This window comes from Vicugna pacos, chromosome 28, assembly GCF_048564905.1.
Source record: "Vicugna pacos chromosome 28, VicPac4, whole genome shotgun sequence".
In the NCBI taxonomy this organism is placed as follows: Eukaryota; Metazoa; Chordata; class Mammalia; order Artiodactyla; family Camelidae; genus Vicugna; species Vicugna pacos.
The window spans coordinates 4,423,058-4,445,281 of NC_133014.1; positions in this window are offsets into that span (position 1 = coordinate 4,423,058).

Here is a 22,224-nt window from a genome sequence, read left to right on the forward strand (position 1 = left end):
CAGCAGGGATAAGGGATTATTAAGGTGAATTTACAGTAGGTGAGAAGGAGAGAAGTGAGAGATGAGGCCACTGATGTCAGCAAGGAACAGGTCACAGGTGCCCCTGCAGCTTTGGTAAAGGCCACTGGGTTTCATCCCAAGTATAATGAGAAGATGCGTGTATCAGTCAGGACTCCAAGAAAACAGAAACCACATCAGAGCCTTCCAGCTGAAGAAGTTTTACTGGTAACTGATGGCACAGCTGATGGTTGATGCAGCTAGAAGACACCACTTAGCATGAGGCTGAAGGCATACAAGGGGCAGGGGTGTGATAGAGCTTCCTGTGCAAGAAAGAGCACCGGCTGGCATTCTCAGTGATAACTGGGGTCACAGAGGGAGCGACTATCCGGTGGAAGCTGGAGGCACTTTTCCATTTTTACCACCTACTGTGGTAAAAGTAGGGGGGAAGAAGCGGAGGAAATAGTTCCCTGTGATAAAGATCAACACAGAAAAGCTGGGCATAGGTCTACCTGCAAAAAACAAACAAACAAACAAACACTTTTTACTGTAGTAAGCAGGGCAGGTTTGTGAAGATGTGATCAGATTTAATCTAAAATTGACTCTGGGTCCACAGGACGTATGTAGAAGATGAAAGAGCAGGGCGGAGTTATGGTGGTTTCTCTTGCAACGATCCAGGTCATAGAAGAGGTAGCCTGAGCCAACATGTTGGTAATAGTGATGGAGAGAAATGCCTGTGTTTAAAAGATATTTAAGAGGCAGGTAGAAGCAGCAGGGATCATTTTTTGAAGAGAGAGGAACTTAGACTCGTGTAGTGGGGAGTCCCTGTAGGTTTTTGATTGGAGGAGACAGATGTCATGCCATCCATCTGAGACAAATTGAATGGATGAGACACTCAAAACAGGGAAACTTATTAAAAGGTTATTGCTATAGATCAAGCGGTAAGAAGATCCGTGTATGAAGGCAAGCCACGACACAAACAGGAGAAAGAAAGAGTAAGAGCGAAGCCTGAAGCTAATTCTGTTTAGTTAAAAAAAATGAGCATGGAAATAAAATTGATTTTTAAAAACTCTTCCCAATGAGTTTTATTAATTTAATAATATCAGAGCTCAATAAAAGTAATTTTATTAGCTTTATTGTTTGCAAGCCCAGAATCAACTGACATTTTGCACAGAGGTTAGTTCATTTGATTGATTTCAGTCTCAACCTAGATGAGCAAACATCAAGCCCTAATGATTGCATATGATTAATTCCCAATTTATTCACTTTGATAGCATTTGTCAAATGCCAGAAGGGTATATTTATTTTTAGGTACTAAGAAAAGAAATACGCAAGATCGTATATACAGAATTTTCATCCTCAGATTGGTTTGAAGTAATATGTATCTGGCCAAGAAGACATAATTTTCCAGACATCCATAAAAATCCTGTAATTCTTTAGACTAGAAGTCAGCAGTTTCCAGAGTTTTAGAGTAGGAAGGTCCCGTGATAATACCAATATTTTATTTTCTTATTTTTCTCATTTAATATTTAATTTTGAATTTTATAAGGTCAGTTCCCTCCTCCTCCATTCAGCAGATACTTATTAAATATTCTTCGTGTGTCAGCATCTCTGCTGGGCTTTGGGGATATAGAAATGAACAAAATAAACAAAAGTGCTTGCCCAGGTAGAGTTTACATTCTGGGCCTCAGTTAATGCTTGGTGGGCGTGTGAAATAATGGAACATCTTCCAAAAACTCTTCACAATGAAGTCCACTCTTGCTCGACATATACAATTTTAATACAGAAATATGTTTTAGAACCATTATTTCAACTCATTTCTATTTAAAAAAATACAGCCTAAGAAGAAGAGAGTAACCAAAACTGAACATATGTCCTTGATCCTTTATACTGTGGTTGCTCTACAATGCTAGCAGTTTTTGAATCATGGCATCCATGTATTTGTAAAACTGATGAAAACCGCAAAACACTGCAAAGAATTACAGAGGATCTAAATGTTGGAAAGGTCTATAAAATTTATTGATTAGAAGAATTAATATTATCTAATGACCATTCTCCCAAAAGGTATCCATAAATTCAATACAATTTCAATCAAAATGCCATATGAGATTTTTTAAGGGGGCAGGAGGTTGAAATTGGCAAGCGGATTCTGAAACTCACCTGGGAAGGCAAGGGAATTAGAATAGCCAACATAATTCTGAAAACAAACAAAATTGGGAGACTGGTACTACCTAATCAAGGCTTACTACAGAGCCGAGGTAATCAATGGCGGGTGGCGTTGCCGTAAGGACAGACATACGTATCAATGAATAGAACAGAGAGTCCAGAAACAGATCCACATATGTAGTCATTTTTATAGTGATGCCAACATAATTCAAAGAGAAAAAAAGGATTGTTTTTTCAACTAATGGTGCTGGACAGCTCAATATTTACCTTGAAAAACAACGTCAACCCCATTACCACAATGTCTCTATGATATTTAACTTGAAATGCTTTATACTCCCAGATGGAAAATGTAAAACTGGAAAAAGTTCTGGAGAAAACATGAGAGAAGATCTTTGCAAACTTCAAGAAGGCAATAATTTCTCCAGATGGGAGACGAAAAGCATGAGGAAAAAAATTGATAAACTTAATTTTATCAAAAAAATGTAAAATTACCTTTTGAAATGCAACATTAAAGTAAAAATACAGGAACACTCACTGGGAGAAACTATTTATTATATAGATCATATATATAGTTTTGAAAAAGGATATGTATCTGGAATGTTTAAAGAACTTTTATAACTCAAAATTTGGAAAAACCCAATTAAATATGGCAAAGCTTTGGACATACATTGTTGCAAAAAAAGTGTACAAATAGCCAAGGAGCATGGGAAAATGCTCAACATCTTATTCTTAAAAAAAAATGCATGCTAAAGCCAACATGAGATGCCATTACTCACTTACTAGAGTGGCTACAATTTAAGGTATTGGCAATACTAAGTGTTGACAAGTATATCGAACGACTTCAACTCTCACACGTGCTGCTGGAAATGTAAAATGACACAACCATCTGAAAATCAGCTTACCAAGTTTCTATAATTTCAAATGTATACTTTCCTTAAAGCCCACTGCCACCACTCCTAGATACTCACTTACGATAAAGTAAAACACATGTCCACAAAATCTTGTACAAGAATGCATAAAGCCATTTAACTCATAATGTAAAAAATTTGGAGCAACACAAGTATGTTTCACTAAATAAATTCATAAACTCTTTCATAGAATGGAATAATACTCAGCAATAAAAAGGAGCAAATTTCTGACACATGTAGCAACATGAATGAATTGCCAAAAAATTTGCATTGAATTTAGACATCAGAACAACAAAGGCAAAACAAAATCCTACTCTAAGATTCCATTCATGTGAAATTCTGCAGAGACAACTCCGTACTGATGGCCAGTTCTGTGGTGCCCTGGGGTGGAGTGGGGAGCATCTGGGAGTTGTCACACTGGCATCTTCTGGGGTGATGAACATGTTCTAAGTCTTGCTTTGGCGATGATGATTACATTGGGTATATTCATCTGTCAGATCTCATTGATCTTCACAATGAAAATAGGTAGTTTTAGTTTTTGTAAATTACACCTCAATAAAGTTAGTTAAAATAAAATTAACTAGAAAATATGAATTTTTTTAAGTCAACTGCTTGAGATGTCAGATAGACGTCAAAGATGTGAGGACGAGAGACACTCAAATCAGCCAAGGGAGGAGAGCCTCGTATTCTGTAATGATTGACACCTGGATGCACTTACTCAGTCTAAAACTGTGGGTGAGAGATGGAAAATCTGAGCAGACAGTAGCTTGAGAGCACCCGGGAAAACAGAGCCATGCCCTGAGCAGTCTCTACGGAGAGGGGCAAGATTTGAATCTCAGGTCTCACCAGGTAGCAAGTGGTTGATAAATATCGCAGGCTATAGGATGTAATCCTATAAAAGGAATTAGATAAATCATAAATAGAGCAGCCCTTTTAGAGATTTAAACCTTTTGTCACATCAGCTCAATCTCAGATGATCTTTGCTAGCTGGAATGTCAGCTAAAATAAAAAATAAATCCTCTGCAGAGGAAGATAAAGTCACCCAGTGTCTCAGACTAAACCTACAGTTTTTCACACACAATGACAGACGTTTAATCAAAAATAACCAAGTATGGGGGAAAAATGAAGTAACAGAGACAGATGCGTAAGATATTTCCCATTTTGGAGAAATCAGTCTCAGACTTTAAATGACTATAATTAATCAATACGTTTAAGAAATTAAAAGTTGGATAATTTGAACAAAAACTGAAAAAAAAAATCCAATGGAGATTCTACATCTGAAATGAATTGTGGTGGGCAGAATTCCAGACAGTTCCATGACATTTTCCATCCTGCATTATTCCTATTGGTTATGTTAGGTTACATGGCAAAGAGATGTAATTCTATTATTAATTAGCTCATCTTAAGATTATCCAGGTGGGAATAGTTTAATCACATGGACAGTTTAAAAACAGAGTTTTCCTTGGTCAGCAGCAGAAGAGGGAGGCAAAGATTCAAAGCATGAGGGAGATTCAACGTGCTGTTCTTGGCTCTGAAGTTCGAAGAGGCCACATGTCAAAGAACGTGGGTGACTTAGGAGCCGGAAAAATAAAAACAAAAACAAAAACCATCTGATGGCCAGAAAGGAAACGGGGACCTCTGTCCTCCCACGGCAAGCGACTGAACTCAAAACCTGGGGGAATTTGGAATCAGATTCTTCTCCAGAGCATCCAGATGAGAGCCCAGTATGGCCAACACCTTGATTTTGACCCTCTGAGACCCTAAGCAACAAATCCAATCAAAACCACCTGGAGTTTTAGCTTATAGAACTGAGAGCTAATGCACGCATGTTGTGTTAAGGATCTAAGTTTGTCCATGAATAGGATGCAAATACATATACAATAACTGGAAATAGCTCAGTTGATGTATTTAATGACAGCTTAAATATAGCTTAATAGAGTTCTAAAGATAATAACATGTAGGGGATAAACTGGAAGACAGATAAAGTGAAAATTTAGATGGAATCACACAGGAAAAAATAAAATGACAGAAACCACAGAAAGGAGCTTAACATGTGGGGAATGTTGTCCCAAAAGGGGAGCTGGAAAAGGGACAGAAACAACCTGAGAAGATAGAAAGGTCAAGAATTTTCCTAAAAGGATGAGTCGAATCGTATAACCAGCAAAAATATCCTTCAGAGGTGAAAGTAGTTTCAAATTTCAAATCATTTTCACATCAAGAAAAACTGATGATTCATTCAGGGAGGGAGAGAGAAAGAGAGCTTACTTAGATATTCTAATTTCAAGCAAATATAATTTAAGACATGACTGTAAAGTGTAAAGTGAAATGCTTCATATTATTTAAAGTTCCAATACACAAGACGAACTTATTCTGAAATGATGTATATTTAAACACACATCATCACCGTGTAGAAAGCAAAAATTGCCAAAATAAAAGGAGGTATAGACAAAAACCAAGTAGTGGGTAATTTCAGCAAATCTCTCCCAGTAATACAATGAAACAGCAGACAAAAAATTAGTAAGCAGAAATGCAAACAGTGTTATCCACAAATGTATACAAACATACACATAGTATATATCAGCATGCATTTACCGAACATGATCTTATGCTGGACCCATAAAACAACAAATGGCAGAGGAACGAAACCAGGTAAGCTATGTTCTCTGGTTGCAGTAAAATTAAACAAGAAATCAATGACAAACAGCTATTGTGAATACTCCAAGTTTCAGAAATTAGCTAATATTCATTCACCAAATAAACAAAAAGGAAAAGAAAAATTATGATCTGAATTATAAAGAAAGTACTTCATATCGTTTGCGATGCTCTAATGATGCTCTTAGAGTAATTTTAAATGCATATATTAGAAAAGAACTGAGCTGAAAATCAATGATTTATTTCAAGAAGTCAGAATGTAAACCACAAGTTTATTTAAAGGAGGAAATAAATAATAAAGTTACAGTGAATATTAATGGAATAGAAGCCATCTTCCTATAGATTGAATAAAAAGGACTTTGAAAACGCTAATGAACTTACTCAACAGCTGGCAACACTAATGCAGGTAGATGAGACACACCCCCACCAAGCTCAACCAGCAATGGAAAAGGATTTGGCATTAGAAATTCTAAAAATATTTTAAAAGGTACCTAGAAGACTCATCATTATAACTTTAAAAATTTTGAGAGTTAGTTCTCTTTGTAGAAAATTATGTCTTACCAAAACTGTAATTTGGTAAAACTTAAAGCTAATTCTTATGTCTTCGAAGTGCAGGGCATAGATGGGTAAACAGCCCAGCCCCAGATTTTAATTGTTCCTGTTGCAGAAACACAAAACACATAGCCTGCATATCCTCACCATGTTCTCTATTAAAGCTTAAGATAGCGACTCGAGAGAAGTGGGAAAGACTTAAGTGGGGCCGTCAGGCTGAACTCAGAAAACTCTGAAAATCTCGAAACTTCAGATTTCATCGAGCCTGCCTTTCCAGCAGAAGCATCCCTTTTCCTCCTGTCAGATGCATCTTCTTTTTCTGGAGACAAAGGCCTTATACTGCCCACATAGTAACTTTTTTTTTTTTTTGGCAAAAGAAAGCCCATTTTCCTCAAGGCTCATATTCACTGTCTCTTTTATGCATTCAGATCTATAACCAGAATCAGAGACCAACATTCGCAGAGGGACAAGTCCAAAATAATTACACACTCTTGACAGTTTACGTTGGGTGTCTAAGAAGTATCTGTGGAATGTGTTTTAAGGGTGTAAATCCAAAAAGATTGGAATATAAAGGTAGATCACATCATATTTATTGATAGAAGTGCACTTACTTGAGTTTCTAGACTCTGTGTCCTCAGTGTGAAGGGAAAGAGAGGGCTAGGACAAGAATTCACAAGTATCAACTGCAGGCTAATTCACACTTTGGAAAACAAGTCTGTATTTTTCAAGTACGTATTTGTAGATCCCTATTTTTTTCTGCCTCCTCTACTATTTTAAGAATGATGAATAATGTTGGTGGTATTCAACTTTATAATCAGGGTTGGGATTACAGTATTTCCGAGTGGGATCTTGGCGGAAGACCAATGGACATCCCCAGAAGTGGATCTGGGGAGTGACAGGAGGTGTATCTCCTTTTTGCAAGATTTCGAGAGAGCATCATTGTTTCATTTACAGTCTCATTCTGTGAAGAGAAAATGTAAATTAGTTCTGTGGGATTTAAAGACAGCTCGAGTGTAAGGACAGCAAGTGGTAAACTAGAGCATAAAGAGCAGAGGGTGAGTGAAGAAGTGGAGGTGCCCACGTTTGTTTGCTCTTAGACCTACGCGCCTCCTTTCCACTTAAGGAGGATGACCTCCATGTGTACATCCGCCTGACAAATCTGGTTAGGTTTTGCAGGATTGGCTACTGGGAGGTACTGACGGAAGATTGGCTGGAAGAGGGGAACCTGAGGTTTCCTACCTCAATCTTTATGTTGAATAGCAGAAAGACTCACTAATTTGGAATTAATTAATAACTCTCTGTTGTGCATTAACTATTCATAGGAATGGTTTTATATCTCCATTTAGTCATCATACTTCATATACCAAGAAAATATTTGTGGGTTTTTCATAGAAATAATTCCTGTTTCTCATTATTCGTACAATGTTATACACATATATATGTGTGTGTGTATATATATGTATGAAGGGGATTTTCCTCTACTGAGCACTCTAATTCACTTTAGAAAATCTATAGACTTCTTATTTATTTTTTAATGGTCGGTCTTCCTGTTGAACTCTTTTATTTATTTTATGTGGTTTTTATTTTAACTATTGATTCTCCTGGATATTTCAGATACATGAAGAAAGTTTATATACATAATGAAAAATATCTCCTCCTTTACAATGGTTAGGTTCCTCATTACTTTCGTATCACGTTGCTGTTGTGAGAACTGACAATGAGCATCCTTCATGCACTCCTGGATTTAGTGCTCCCCTCTCCCCCTCTCTCTCTCTGTGCCACGCCCCGACCCCGAGTTTTGTCTCTATACAATGTGTCAGTTTGGAATAGTTTATCCTTCTTCACTGCAAGAAAGCATCTTTCTAGCTCTGGTGTAGGTATAGGCAATCTTTGCATTATTTAATTTTTAATTTTTAAAATTTGGAAGGATTTTCATGCCTTTGAAATAACTATCTGGTTATTTTTGACTCTATGTGATAAATGATTTTAACAGCATCCTAAAATTAATCCTTCTGTTTCCTAAATAAAATATATTCCCAAGGAGGCATTAACCACTTAACACACTATGATAGATCACTGGTATTTTACTTAGAATGTGTTTTATCAGTACAGTTTGTTTTCACCTTTTTTTGTTGTTGTTAAATTTGTATTTTATTTTATTTCTGTGCTAGAGCACTTTACACATGATGAAAACTATTTTATTTTCATAAGGGTTTGAAATAACTGCTCGGAATAGTGACGCTCTAGTATAGAGAGTTAAAAGCAGCTTTTTTGAGAAAAGGATTATATTAAAAATTAGTGAGAAATAGATTAAAAGGCAAATGAGACCAACTGCAGGTCTGAATACGATGTTCAAGGGGAGGTGAATTTCGGCTAATCATACTGGGAATGAAGACAGGGACCAACACTGATACATCCAAGAGATGCCATAGAAGATTGGTACACGTGATCTGAGGGTAATTCAACATGAGAGAAGCTAACATTCCAATAGTCTAGCCAATTATTGTCCACCATAGAAATGCTGAAAAGATTATATCCATTTCAAATATTTAAAATAAAACTATATCAATAAAAATAGCAAACATTTTAAATAAAACTGATAATGTATTTGTGGAGCGCTGATCACATGCCAGACATTGAGCTGTCAGTGCACTTGCATCATGTCATTTAGGTCACGAGACACCTCTGTGAAATATACTCCATCATTATTCATTTTGTGAAAAGTATTTCTGAATTTTCAGAACTTATTAAACAACTCAGTGCCTATTAAAGTGACTTGCTTTTTATGTCCAAAAATACATGTACATACAGAACACTGACAAAAATATTTTTAAAGGTAAAACAATTAATCTGAGTCTAGCAAGCCATCTTTGAAGAGTTGCTGATTTAAATCTATAATAAACTGAATTGCAAAGATCAGTTCTAGGCACTGGTGTCATTCTCTAATATTCTTTGTTTTAATCTTTATGTTCTTTTCATTATTAAAGAGATTAAAGCTTATTTAGGAAATATAGAACCAATGGGACAAATTTACCTCCATCTGGAAATTTTGTAATAGCAACATTTGCCCCAAACTGTTGCATACTATGCAAGTCTAAACTCATATTAATATTAAGGTAATTTTCATGCAGAAGGAAATCTACTTCAGGATGACACCTGCACCCCAATGTTCATAGCAGCATTATTTACAATAGCCAAAACATGGAAACAGCCTAAATGTCCATCAACAGGTGACTGGATAAAGAAGATGTGGTATATTTATACAATGGAATACTACTCAGCCATAAAAACCGACAACATAATGCCATTTGCAGCAACATGGATGCTCCTAGAGAATGTCATTCTAAGTGAAGTAAGCCAGAAAGAGAAAGAAAAATACCATATGAGATCGCTCATGTGTGGAATCTAAAAAACAAAAACAAAAACAAACAAACAAACAAAAACAAAGCATAAATACAGGACAGAAATAGACTCATGGACAGAGAATACAGACTTGTGGTTACCAGGGGGGTGGAGGGTGGGAAGGGATAGACTGGGATTTCAAAATTGTAGAATAGATAAACAAGATTACACTGTACAGCACAGGGAAATATACACAAAATGTTATGATAAATCACAGAGAAAAAAATATTAAGGTAATTTTCTAATATAATAAGAAAAGCTGTTAAAGTACTAAATATACATTTACACATATATGTATAAACATGAATTCGCATATATATTTACATATATGCTATGTATGTTGTTAAACAAATACTAATTTATTAATAAGTTAAAAGGTGTATCTGAACAAAGTAGATGATTATTTCATGAGCATTGATCTGAGTGGGTATTTACTGAATTTCCTAACTCTTGTATATTTTCTCTTCAACTCGAATTTTGTATTCTGTAAGAGGCTTGCCTCTCCAAAAAGGAGAGCACGCCTTCAGCTCTCACAGAATGTTGTCTTCATCCGAGATAACATATAATATATTTAAATTATAACTAAATTATTCTATTGACCAGAATCCCTTAGGGATAATTTCAGTTTTTGTTTTATCTTAATATTTTCTTCTTTATTGGCAGGGCTTGAAAAGTGGGACACGACTGATTGAAGAAGACATTTTTGGTAACTTCTACTTAGATGCTTTCTTAAAACACAGTTTTTAAGTCCTGTTTACGTTGCAAATCTGAACCAGAACATGCCAGCAGACTGGGGCTTCCTGACGCGGTGAGCGTCAGGTGGCTCGGCCTTGTTTTCCGCACATCAGTACTCCATATGCTGGAGGAATGTCACTGAAATCTGGCAGCAATTTTGAAAGGCTCTTGACATGTTGTTTGGTGTCGTTCTCCAGTAGGAAGTGCCTGGGGTTGTGGCTGAAAGAAGGGGGAAATTGTGGCAACTAAGAAACACAAAAGCCTAACAAAAAATGATGGAATACATAAGAGGTTTCTAGAAAATAACAGATGCAGACAATTGATGGTTTGATGGTGGAGAGTGTAATGAAGAGGGAGAGAGGGAGGGAGGAGGGAGCCTGCAGAATACAAGAACCCCCCCCCCAAATAACTATTGGTAGGATGATCTTTAAATACAACTGAAAAACAAAATGCCACATTTCAGACTGACATATTAAAATGTGAGGTTCTTCCTCTCAGAAACGTTTTGAAAATTCAACTGGAAAACAGTGCAGAAAAATGTTGCGGCCGAACTGATGACAATAGGTGGTGAGTGATTTAAAATGCCCTTCTTCTAAATCAGTGTCCCTGCTCCCCCCACCTCAAGGACAGGCTTATTTGCAAGAACTGCACTTCCCCACCCCAAGCAGTTGAATTCAGCAGAAAGTGTGCCATACCCCCAGTGTGTCTGAATGGTCATCAAGGTGTCGTTTGTGTCACTCTTCAAATCATAGGCCATCTTGTCACCACTAAATGCATGGGGGAAAGTCTTCTTTTAGTTAAAGATTGGACAGAAGGATGTTTGCTTAGGGACTCTGGCTACTGATACTGGAGGTGGGACAGGAGACAATGATGATTACCGGTCATAAACCCCGACAATGTGGATGCTGCACTCTCTTGGGCTGTTTGGCAACGGTCATCAGTGTTTGTGTAATGTTAACATCGACTTCTTTACTAATATTTTGAGAGGACTGGTCTGTTATAAAATCTTGCTCAAGATTCTGCACATCACATTTCCTTAAGTATATGATATTTTGTAAATATCAAAATTTCTACCTTACACGCTCATAAATATTTACATACTTTGTATCAGGCCACCATCTAGGTATTTATTGATGGTTGTATTTGCTTATGCTAGCTTGCTTTGATCGTGAGTCTTTAAGTTGGACCTATTTGTTAAGTGTTACATTGTCCCCAGCGTGTTGTGCAGATAATAATAGCATATGGTCAGTATTATTACTATTGGCCTATATGGATTTGATCATCTTTTGGGAAATGCAAACTTAATGTCATTTATTTTTCCTCTTAAAGTTTTTTATGGATGAATTCAAGTTTGCGATGGTAAAAGCACTTACATATGGGTTGGTCTGATCAATCTTTGTTAGCACAAAAAGTTTGAAATGTGTATAGAGAAAATAAGTATTTATGAATATACAATTGAGACAAAGAAGCTGGCATTTTAAAAGCTTGCTATTCAAATACGAAAGTCTTTCAGGATGGGGTTCCCCTCAGTCTGTCACATCACAGCCCCAGCTAGCTTTCTGCTTCCTTGAATAAGTTTTATCATTTGAGTCTGTAAGGCAGGTCTCTCAGAAAAAAAAAAAAAAAGAGCAAAACAAAGTTTCTAGCAAATGACAATAGAAAGTCATTTAGAAAACAGAATATTAGAACTAAGGATTTCGAAAGAATTAGATAGGGGGAACATCAGGTAACATTGGTTTCCTTCAAATAAAAAGCTGAATTTTACTTCAATTTAAGAATACAATAAGCATTTGGTTTTAAACATAGCACACAAATAAAACATAATGTGTACAGTCTTCAAAAAGGCAACTATTTCGAGTAACTCCTAAAATTAACTGTGAAATGTGTATTTGTATTTTTTAAATGCTGACTCATATTATTGTGAACATTGTGTTCTAAATTGTCTTAGTGAGAAATTTGACTCAGTGATATGAATCAGCACCAAATAAAATATTTGAAAAGTACTATAATCTTGTAGCTGACAGTAGATCTTCCAGTGGAAGGTCAAAGCAATTGATGTTTTATAAAAATAATTATACATTTATGTGTTTGAAAAAAACATGAGAATGATTATAAAATGTTGTGCAGTAGAATTTGAAATTAGAGTGGTGTGAACAAGGAATACAAATTCAATGGAACTGAATATTTTTTAAAATGTTTAAAGTAACAAAATTGTATTTAAATCCAGAAAATGCAAATATAGAAAAAGGAAATAAAATATAAGCTGAAAAATTAACAGAACTTTGAAAAGGGTGGTCAATACTAGACAACAATTACTATAATTTTGTTATGCAGTAAATTGACTCAGTATGCTGGGTTTCTACTCCACGTTACTTTTAATGGTAAAAATGTGTGCAGTACATTTAATTTTTGTGTATTGCTTTTGAGTAGAATGAACATCAACATTTTAATAGGTGCTTCAACAATGTGTCCAAGAACACCAAGAAAAAAAATTAATTAGATCAAAGAAGGACATTTAAACCATCTACATGAGAGAAAGAAAAGATGGCTTTCTTTCTTTTTTTTTTTACATTTTTTTATTGAGTTATAGTTGAGATTGCTTTCAAGCAGAGAAATTAGCTAGTTAAAATTTACCAAAGCAATGAATAATGAAGCAAAAAAAAAAGGAGAAAACATGTTTAACATGCCAGTGATGACAAAACAAATTCTTCAAAAATTAAATTATTTAGAGAAAATGTATTTGAAGTTTTTAAAAATTTGAAAATCTGAGAAATAACTGGTTAATAGAGGATCTAGCTGGGTGATTAATTAGGGCTAACGTCTAAGAATTAACTAACGTATCAAACTGATTTGAGATGATCTAGGTATCTACATTTTATTTACTTTTATAATAATTCCATTCAGCTAGAATCTACTACAACCCTTATTTTAAAATAATATATTCATTGTTTCACGAGATACAAACCCAGACTAAGGGTTACCGCTAGTGGGTCCTTTCCAGACGCTCTGGGTTCAGTGTTGTACAGATTCATAGCTCAAGCATCTTCCACAATGAGGAGCACATAGCAGGTCTTCAGTACAGTTTGTGGAGTGAATGAATAAATTTATAAATGTAGACATGAATGACTATTTGGGGGTTTCATTCTGGTAAACAACTATTTCAGACAACTATTTCAAACAGTTTAAGGCACTGAGGCTTGCACTGTAGAAGATACAAAGACCTACCTTGTGCCATCAAAGACTTTAAAATCCAGTTAAGTAGAGGACCAGGTTAATAGTGTGAGCAAAATAAGCAAAACTATTTGCTAATAAAGTAAATGAATTATCAGGGTGGTTGTCATGGGAGCACAAGCAGGGGGTACATGGAGCAGACAGAATTTTACATTACCCTGAGGGTTTGACAGGGGACTTATTTTAGTTATCTAGCTATCTAAAGACGAATCAGATAAAACAGAACTTGGAAGCCACAGCAACATAACGGAGGACGCATTAATTTGGTTTTCAATTCAGAAATGTTCGCTTGAAGGAAAGTGTTTAGTTGGAACAGGTGGAACAGTGATGGACAGACTTGTGCCCGGATATTGAGCTATTTCTGAGCAGGATGTGGGAAGCTGGGTGACAGCGCTCCAGGCCAGTCTAGAGTCAAACGACACGCAGGGAATGAAGATGCCTCAGACAAGCGCAAAAGGAAACTTGAAAACCCACATCTTATTCATTGTCTAAGTTTCTTCCATGTTTCTAAAACGGCAGCTCCCATTACCCCAAACCCAGACAGCTTCATCCATTTCAATGCATCTCACATTTCCCTAAAGAATTCAAGTAAATTTCCCCCAAATACGTGTCTGAAAACATGAGTCCCACTCTGTGGCCAGTAGGTATGGGAAATGCATTACCAAAGGTGCATAGATTCCTGGCACTTTCATTATTAATTTGAAATACGTCGATACATGTCTCCACCTGAGATTTTTATACTGAAAATGAAAGCATTTCAGTGTCAAGACATAGCAAAACATGGCTTTCCCCCAAATAACACAGCATACCTGATTAATCTTATATCAGGAACACAGTGGGTGTTTGTGAAATGTGAATTCTCCTCCTGAATTGTATGAGAGTGAACACATTTGTAAAGCCTTTGGTGTAGTGGAGTGAAACACATTGTACATTCAGTACTTGACTTCATGCATCTAGCATGAAATCCAATGGTGTATAATGTCAAGGTAGAATTATACTTATTTTTATCCAGTTTACTGTAATACCTACTTTAAAAAAGAAAAGTTTAAAAATAATGCCACAGGTGGCCAGTATGCCTATGGGACTTCCCAAATGTGATATATTTGTGTTAACACTGAACTAATCATTGCGAAGTGGGCTGTAGATTCCCATTCTTTTATTTCAAACAAGTCAATTTGAACAAGTGTTTTTCTTGTTTTATGGTAATAGGTAAATGTGACAGATTAGCAATGTGGGAGGGGTCTCTTTGCTATGCGTCTTTATTCGTGGAACGTTCCTCTCTTTAACTTTGCAAAGGAATGTCTCAACACTATGTTTTGGCTGGGAATTAAGTCTTTCTGATTACCTAGCCCTTCCCGATATCAAAAAAAAAAAAAAAAAGAAGAAGAAGAAAAAGAAAGAACTAGAAAAGCAAGTGTATGCGTGTCTACAAGCTGCCTAACAATCCAGATCAATAAACAAAACCAGAGGCTGCAGAACACCCCCCTCCTCCAATTCATAGATGAATAGAATCAATGCTTGGGAAAATTTCCCTGGAGGGTACAGGGTGGAATTTGGAAACTGTAAAAGGAGCACTGAAAATGAGAAGAGCAGATGGAAGCTATTAAATCAGAATAACATTGCCTCTCACAAAGACTCAAATCAAATGTCATGAACTTCTATCATTGACAAGACAGGCAGGCAGCACCGTTATCTTTGGACTTTAAAAAATATATTATATGCAATATTACACTATAAATAGTTATAAATTCTGCCTCAGCACGGTGTCGCGCACCTGGTAGGTGTGCCATAAAGATTTTTTTTGATGATGTTATCTTAATTTTAAGAGTCTTGTGTCTAGAAATGTTGAAGAAAGAACAGAGATCACTGAAGGACTTGGCATACGTTTCATATGTTAAAAATGGCAAAATCCTAAAATAGGAAACACATTTTAAATAGAAAAATCATTTATTTCTTTGCAATGACCACAGTTTTAGAGAAAGGCATATTTGATGCTTTGAGAATGGTGCTCATGTTTTTAATGCAATCATCAGTGATTCTTACTTCTTTATCAGAAATGATCAAAGGCTCTTGGCACGTGCTTCCCACCTGTACTCCCTCCTTGACCTCTCTCTCCTGGATGGAGCATTTTCACGCCTTAGGAAGGCATGGAACTATTGAAAGATTTGCAAATGAGTTTCTTCAGATGGGACGCAGGGGTCCGGAGGTCATGTGGAAGGACCTGCCCGGTCTCTTTCTGCAGCCGTGCAGTCTCCATCTCCCACTAGCCCAGCTGTCGGTGCCCCTGTGAACACAGATGAAGGTCCAGCAACTGCTTTCCTGTCTCCTCCACCTGCTTGACACTTTTAACTAATGGCTATGCTATTGGTGTTCAAACTTACATGAAACTATTCCTCCTTAGATGTCCCCAAGAAGTCCCAGATCACGAACAATTATCTGTTCTCCCGTATCTTCCTTTCCTCCCATTGCTTCCTGAACCATCAAATCAGGCAACACACCTGATCAATTACATTTCTTGACAAAGAAGAAAAAGGAGGAAGAGAAGGAAGAGGAGATGAGAAAGAGGGAGAAAAAAATGATATTGTCTTATTGACATCAAGTAATAAATAAAAGATTAAGATTGATTTTATTCTCTTTTTTTTAATGTTTCGATGGTTTTACAAAGATCATGTGAGAATCTACACACTAACTTAAAGGAAATATTTATAGGGTACCTCTTAATCCTAGAATCATGAGAAAAGATGATTTTTGGGGAACTGGCTGATTTTAGTGATGTTCATGGTAATTTTTTGCATCCCTACACAAGACTGGGCTGCGTCTCGTGGCTGATACACATCCTACGACATGCTCCAGGTTTGACTGAATTGTCTGGGGTCTTGAAAACACTGATAATTCCTTGAGTCAGGAAATATTAAAATAACTGGGTTAAAATGATAATTCTGCTTAAAACTATGGCAAACAATCACAAATGGATCAAATCTGAAGCTATGGGACTAAAACTGCAAGTTTCTCTCTCTTTTTTTATGATCATTATTACCCATGATGCGTGTGAGTACTGGGTGGTGCCTAAGTTCTCTCAGCCCCGTGCCTGATTGCACCGTGTGTGGACCGGTGTCAGCCAGGCTCCCCAGTTAGGCTGATAGGAACTTACACAAACTAATACAGTTTTTTGCCCCCTGGTGTCCTAATTGTAAACTTTTCCTTCTCCAGCGGAAAGGAATCATAATTCCCTGAGAGGGTTCAATTGGCCATAATTAATATATTAAGTTATTCAGAACTATACTTCCCTGCAGAAAACAGGCTTCATCAAAATTTATTCAAGATAACATTTAAGCATTCATCATTTTCAGCTTATTTTATTTACTGTGATTACATTAACTTAGCTTGATGTAAACACAGTGGATCACAAACACTTTCAAATATGACTGTTTGCCTGGCTTCTAAATGCTTTACTGTCTTTGTTTTAATAAGAATAATAATGTTTGGAATTGATTAGTCAGAGGAAATACAGAAAATAGTATTTGTGAAGAGATAAAAGAAAGACTGTTTAAAACTTGGATTTGGATCACTATTTAGCTAAATGCCTTTATTCATTCATGGATTGATTCAACGTATGTGTTTTGAGCATGACTGTGCGCCAGGAGTTGACAATGTCACAAGGACGGAAAGAGAAATCCCAAGTGGTGTAGCAGAGCCGTGTGTCAGGTGCTGTGGGAGCACAGGGGCGCCCGCCCTGCTCTGGTCTGAGGGCCTGGGTGTGGCTGGAGAGGGCATCAGGAAAGTCTTCCATTATCGTGGGTGTGGATGAACAAGCAGGGATCAGCCAGAGCAAGCTGTCAGGATAAAGTGTCAATCGTTGCAAGCAAAACACCCAAGCCCTGCTAGGATAGCTTGAGTGAGTTATTTCTCTGAGCCTGCTTCTTAAACGTACAATGAATATAATGATAGTATTTACCTCCTAAGATTGCTGTGAGGATTAAATGAGTTAATATATGTAAAGTGCTTGGAAGAGCATCGGTGGTATTGTAAAGCATCACATAAGTGTTCAGTCATGCTATCGTGGTAGAAGAGCCTCACTGTCCGTGAAGAACAGCACAGAAAGTGAACAGCAGTGAGGCCAGGAGAGGGAGCAGGACATGGTTCCTGGGAGAAAATAAGGTTACTGTCATGTTACAGGGTTTAGACTTTCTTCTGAGGGCCATGGGGTCCTTAAGGTTTTAAGGAGGGGCTCATTGTCAGTTTTGCAGTTTAGTCATTAAATAGCCCTTCACATAATCAGGGATCCACCATAAGAACTTTCTAAGTGCATATCACATAATTCTATCTCTTTGTTTAAAAACCTCAGTGTTTTCAAAAATGTGATGTTTATAACATTAACAATTCTGTTAGAACAGAATTCTTAGTAATATCATCCTATACTTATATGACCAAAGCTAATGATTTCTAAAGAAAGTTCTTGATTATAGACTTGCTTTGTCATTCAAAGTCTATATTGGATCTTAATGTGCAATTAAAATATATTTAGAACTACTTTTTACTTAGTCACAGGCAACTAATGGCTTTAATGAAAGATGAACATCAAGGTATAAATACAGTTTTAGTTCCTGATTTCACTAATGATTCTAATTATCACAGATATTATCCTGTCCTAATGCTTTTGCAATTCTTTAGGTGAATCAGGTACTTAGAAATGTGCATGAATAAAACTTACTTTTATTCTTAATTCCTTTAAAATTATATGTATAGAGAATCTCCCAAGTTCCCTTCATGCAACTGTTCTCTTCATGGGAAAGATAAATTGTTATTTGTGCAGAAATTCATTCAAATCCCACCAATTTTGCAGTGAGACATGCTCGCACCCCATGCTTCTTGTAACCACCGATGGCAGTGCCCATCCTTCTAGGCTGCCTGTGGCACTTAGGAGCCCACTGATCTTAAATGGCAGCCTGTCCGTGGGGCTGCAGACATTCATCTGGTGAATACCAGCCTCGGGATCTGTGGGGCTGAGTTTGTGCCCTTTCTTGTTAAAGAGCTGCTTCTAGGGAAGGTCAGTGTCCTCCGTGCTACTAGCCACTTGCTTCCTTCATGTGGGGACCCTTGCATCTCTGCCTTCAAGCTCCCTGCACTCAGACCCCACTGAGCTGCAACTCCACCCGCCAGTCCACCCACCCGTCTCGGTTCACCTCGTGCTGCACTGCGGCCCCTTCTCAGATGCCCAAGGGGGACTGGTGTGCACAGGACCTTTGCAGAAACTCACTCAGTGTCTCTTTTCCAGCTCCCAGCCCTTTATGTACAGTCTAGGCATTGCTCCAGCATTGTGACACATCTCCCAAGTGGAGATGCAGAATGTTAGAAATCATGTGGGCTTTGGGGGTGGATAAAGCTCTTCCATCTGTGACCTTCTTAACCCCAATTTTGTCAGGATTTTATGTGAGAATTAACATTTTATCAAGTGTAAACATAGCATTTCAATACACAATAAGTGGTAAATAAATACTAGATAATGTTCTTGCCCAAGGCTAACCTCATTCTGTGAATGACTGTACCTTTTGCTCACTGCATTTTGGTCTTTCCCAGCTTCTTAATTGATTGATTAATTAACTGATTAATTAATGTTTGCCCCTCCCCCACTTTGGATTTCCTCTCTTCTGGGATGCATTTAGTGTTCAGCATATATTATGGGCTCATAATTGTTGCATCTTAATAAGCTACTTAATACAATTCTTTATTAATTCTAATTAAATCCATCTACTTCTGCGAAGGCTTCTGGACTTCCCATTGGTCCTGCCATCATACATTCCCAAAGACTTTGAGAAGTGGAACTTAATTAGCTTCCGGTCTGTGAAGACTCCCCTCAGTTTTCTCAGGCACGAGTCAGTGCCCTGGGATTGGTTTTCCATTTCTAGATGGGGGATGCACAGTCAGTGTCTTCTTGGGGTTGGGGAAGGGTAAATTCTCTTCCAGCTACCATAAGGATGGAAAGAATTCTTTTAGGTTTGCGATCTCCGACTTACACGGCTGTAATTACCCCACCTCTGAGAAGATGAACATGAATAAGAGAGCATATGGTATTTTAACAGGCAGTGATTGATGCCTGTAGATAACCTCTGGACTTCTCTCCGTGAGAGTCTGTGGTAACAATAATAAAATACCCAAGTACTAGTGCCTGCCACAGTCTTTGTTTATTTATCCATCCATCCATTCTTTCAACAATTCTTTGCTAAGTACTATTGCCAGGCACTGGATTTGGCACATAAATAACTTTCAAAAATATTGATGAAAGAAAGAAAGAATTTTTAAAAAGGAGAAAAGATGGTTAACGTGAAGAGTTGAAGACTCTGTGCCTGGACATGGTGCTTTTCTCTCAGTAACCACGCCTGCCCCCTTCCAGCTTTGTCCCAGACTCACAGCACTTCCGAAGTGCTAACTCCATTTTCCTTTCTTCTGCTTCCCAAGATGTAGGCAATTTCTCTTAATTTTCTTCTCGCAAAGTTATCCATATTTGAGGACACATAAAAATGCGAGTAAAAGGACTGAAGCATTTAGAGTGGTGCCAAATCTGAAAATGAATTAGTGGAAAATTCTCCTTATTACTGGGGGCTTTCGGGGGTGGGGGGGAGGCCCTCACATCAGAAGATAGGGGTTGTTATCAGGTACTGACCATAGAGATATTTGAAAGCAGATTCCAAAAAGTGGGTGTTGTGTTACACCTTTGGGCCAGATACAGACCAGAGGTTCCTTCTCCAATGGGAAGACTGGCGTATGTTGGAGTGGTCCACAAGCTTGCTCAGGGGAGCTCATAATCTCCTGCAGGTTTCTTCTGCTTTTCAGCTGTTGCCATGTACTCCCTGGCTTCTGAGACCTTCAGTGCCCGAAGGGCCCTTGTAAGAATCTAAATCACAGACTACTATCTTTTTTCTGTGTGTGTGTGTGTGTGTGTGTGTGTGTGTATTCAGTCTCCTACTTTTATTCTGTCTCTTATTAATGACCCTATAGAACTGAATTTTTTCTGAATGTACAGCGTTAATGAAGAAAGTGACACTACCTGGTTGCTTTTGCTTGGCTGATTACTTAATATTAGGGGAAACGGGGGTAGTTCTAGAAAATGCAGCCCAGACGATGAATTTTCTCCACTCCATGTGGATTCATTCATGAAAGATGGGCTGAGTGTCTATGTGTGGTGGCCACTGTCCTGGGAGACTTAGATCTTGTCAACAGCATTGTGGGAGACATTGAATCATTACACCCATTTTTCAAATGGGGCGATACAGACTCAGAGAAATTCGGGAATGCTTTCTTGTCACCTTTCAATCTATGGAGGAAATGGTGGTGGAGCTGGAATTTCAACTCTGGCAGCACAATTCCAAAGTTGAGGTCACTATCAGTAGACTGTGCTGCCTCTGAGTTAAAGACAGAATCTGTCTTAATGAACTTTACAGAGTCTCTGGCTGGAAGGACAAACATGTAATTTGGGACTGGGGGATGGTGAGAGATTTCAGAGCACAGAGTCAAGATGGGCAGGAAGGGTACTTATATGGAAACTTGGAAGGTTATGGGAGGTAAGTGAGCCAGAAAAACACACATCCAAGGGGAGCACTGAAGTGATGGAACGAATATAGCACATGTGGGTCATTCCCAAGACACTTTCTTCAACTAAGCGGTTTGTAAATTTTTTTTTTCCTCCATAGATTGAAAGTGCCAAGAATGAAGGTTATAAATTGAGGGGGAGACATTCCTTTGGAACAAAAATAGTACATGTTTTTTTCTTTCGTCCAAAAATAACTTCTGCTCATTTTCTATTTTTTTTTCCTTTTTTTTTTTAAATCTAAGACTGACACTTTCTAAACTATTAATGTTGGGTCTAGAAATGCCATGCATTTCATCTATTTGCTCACTGCAGGCTGGAAGCAAAGGGTAATGTTTATAGAAAGTTATAAAATCCTGGAAATGAGGATTCAGCGTCAAATTACCATCTTGCCCTTAAATATCATGCTGCTTCTGTTATTCTAAAGCAGGTGAACGTTGGAGACAGATGTGGGCTCGAAGCCATTATTCTAACCCACACTGTTAGTGCGTGGATTTCATTTGCAAAAAGTTGCTGTGTTCCATCATGCTTGGAAACCTAGAACACTCTTTGCACTCGCTCGGTGGCAGTTGGGCTTACATTTTAACAGCATGCAGTGCACTGAGGAGATGGGTCCTGGGCTCTTTCTTACACATATGAATAAATAATGTTAAAGCTAATAAGATCTCTGAGAGAAAATGATGATTGTCTTTAATCACTAACCTTAAGCAGCAGCGAACCATATTATCAAACACCTTCATTTCTTATAAAACTATCTATCACACACAATATAGACCTGATGAAAAAGAAGGTGGAAGTAATCAGGACAGAATGCCAATTACCTCATTACTTGTCATAGCACATTGTAACTGGAAATTGCTTCTTTCAGGTTCTGTTTGCTCAGGCAATTACAATAAACTCTCTGCTTGACATGTTGTTTGCACAGATGTAGTGCATTAATAAACATGAGGGCTAATCTGAATTATTGAACCAGCCACAATAATTCCAACAAAGGAT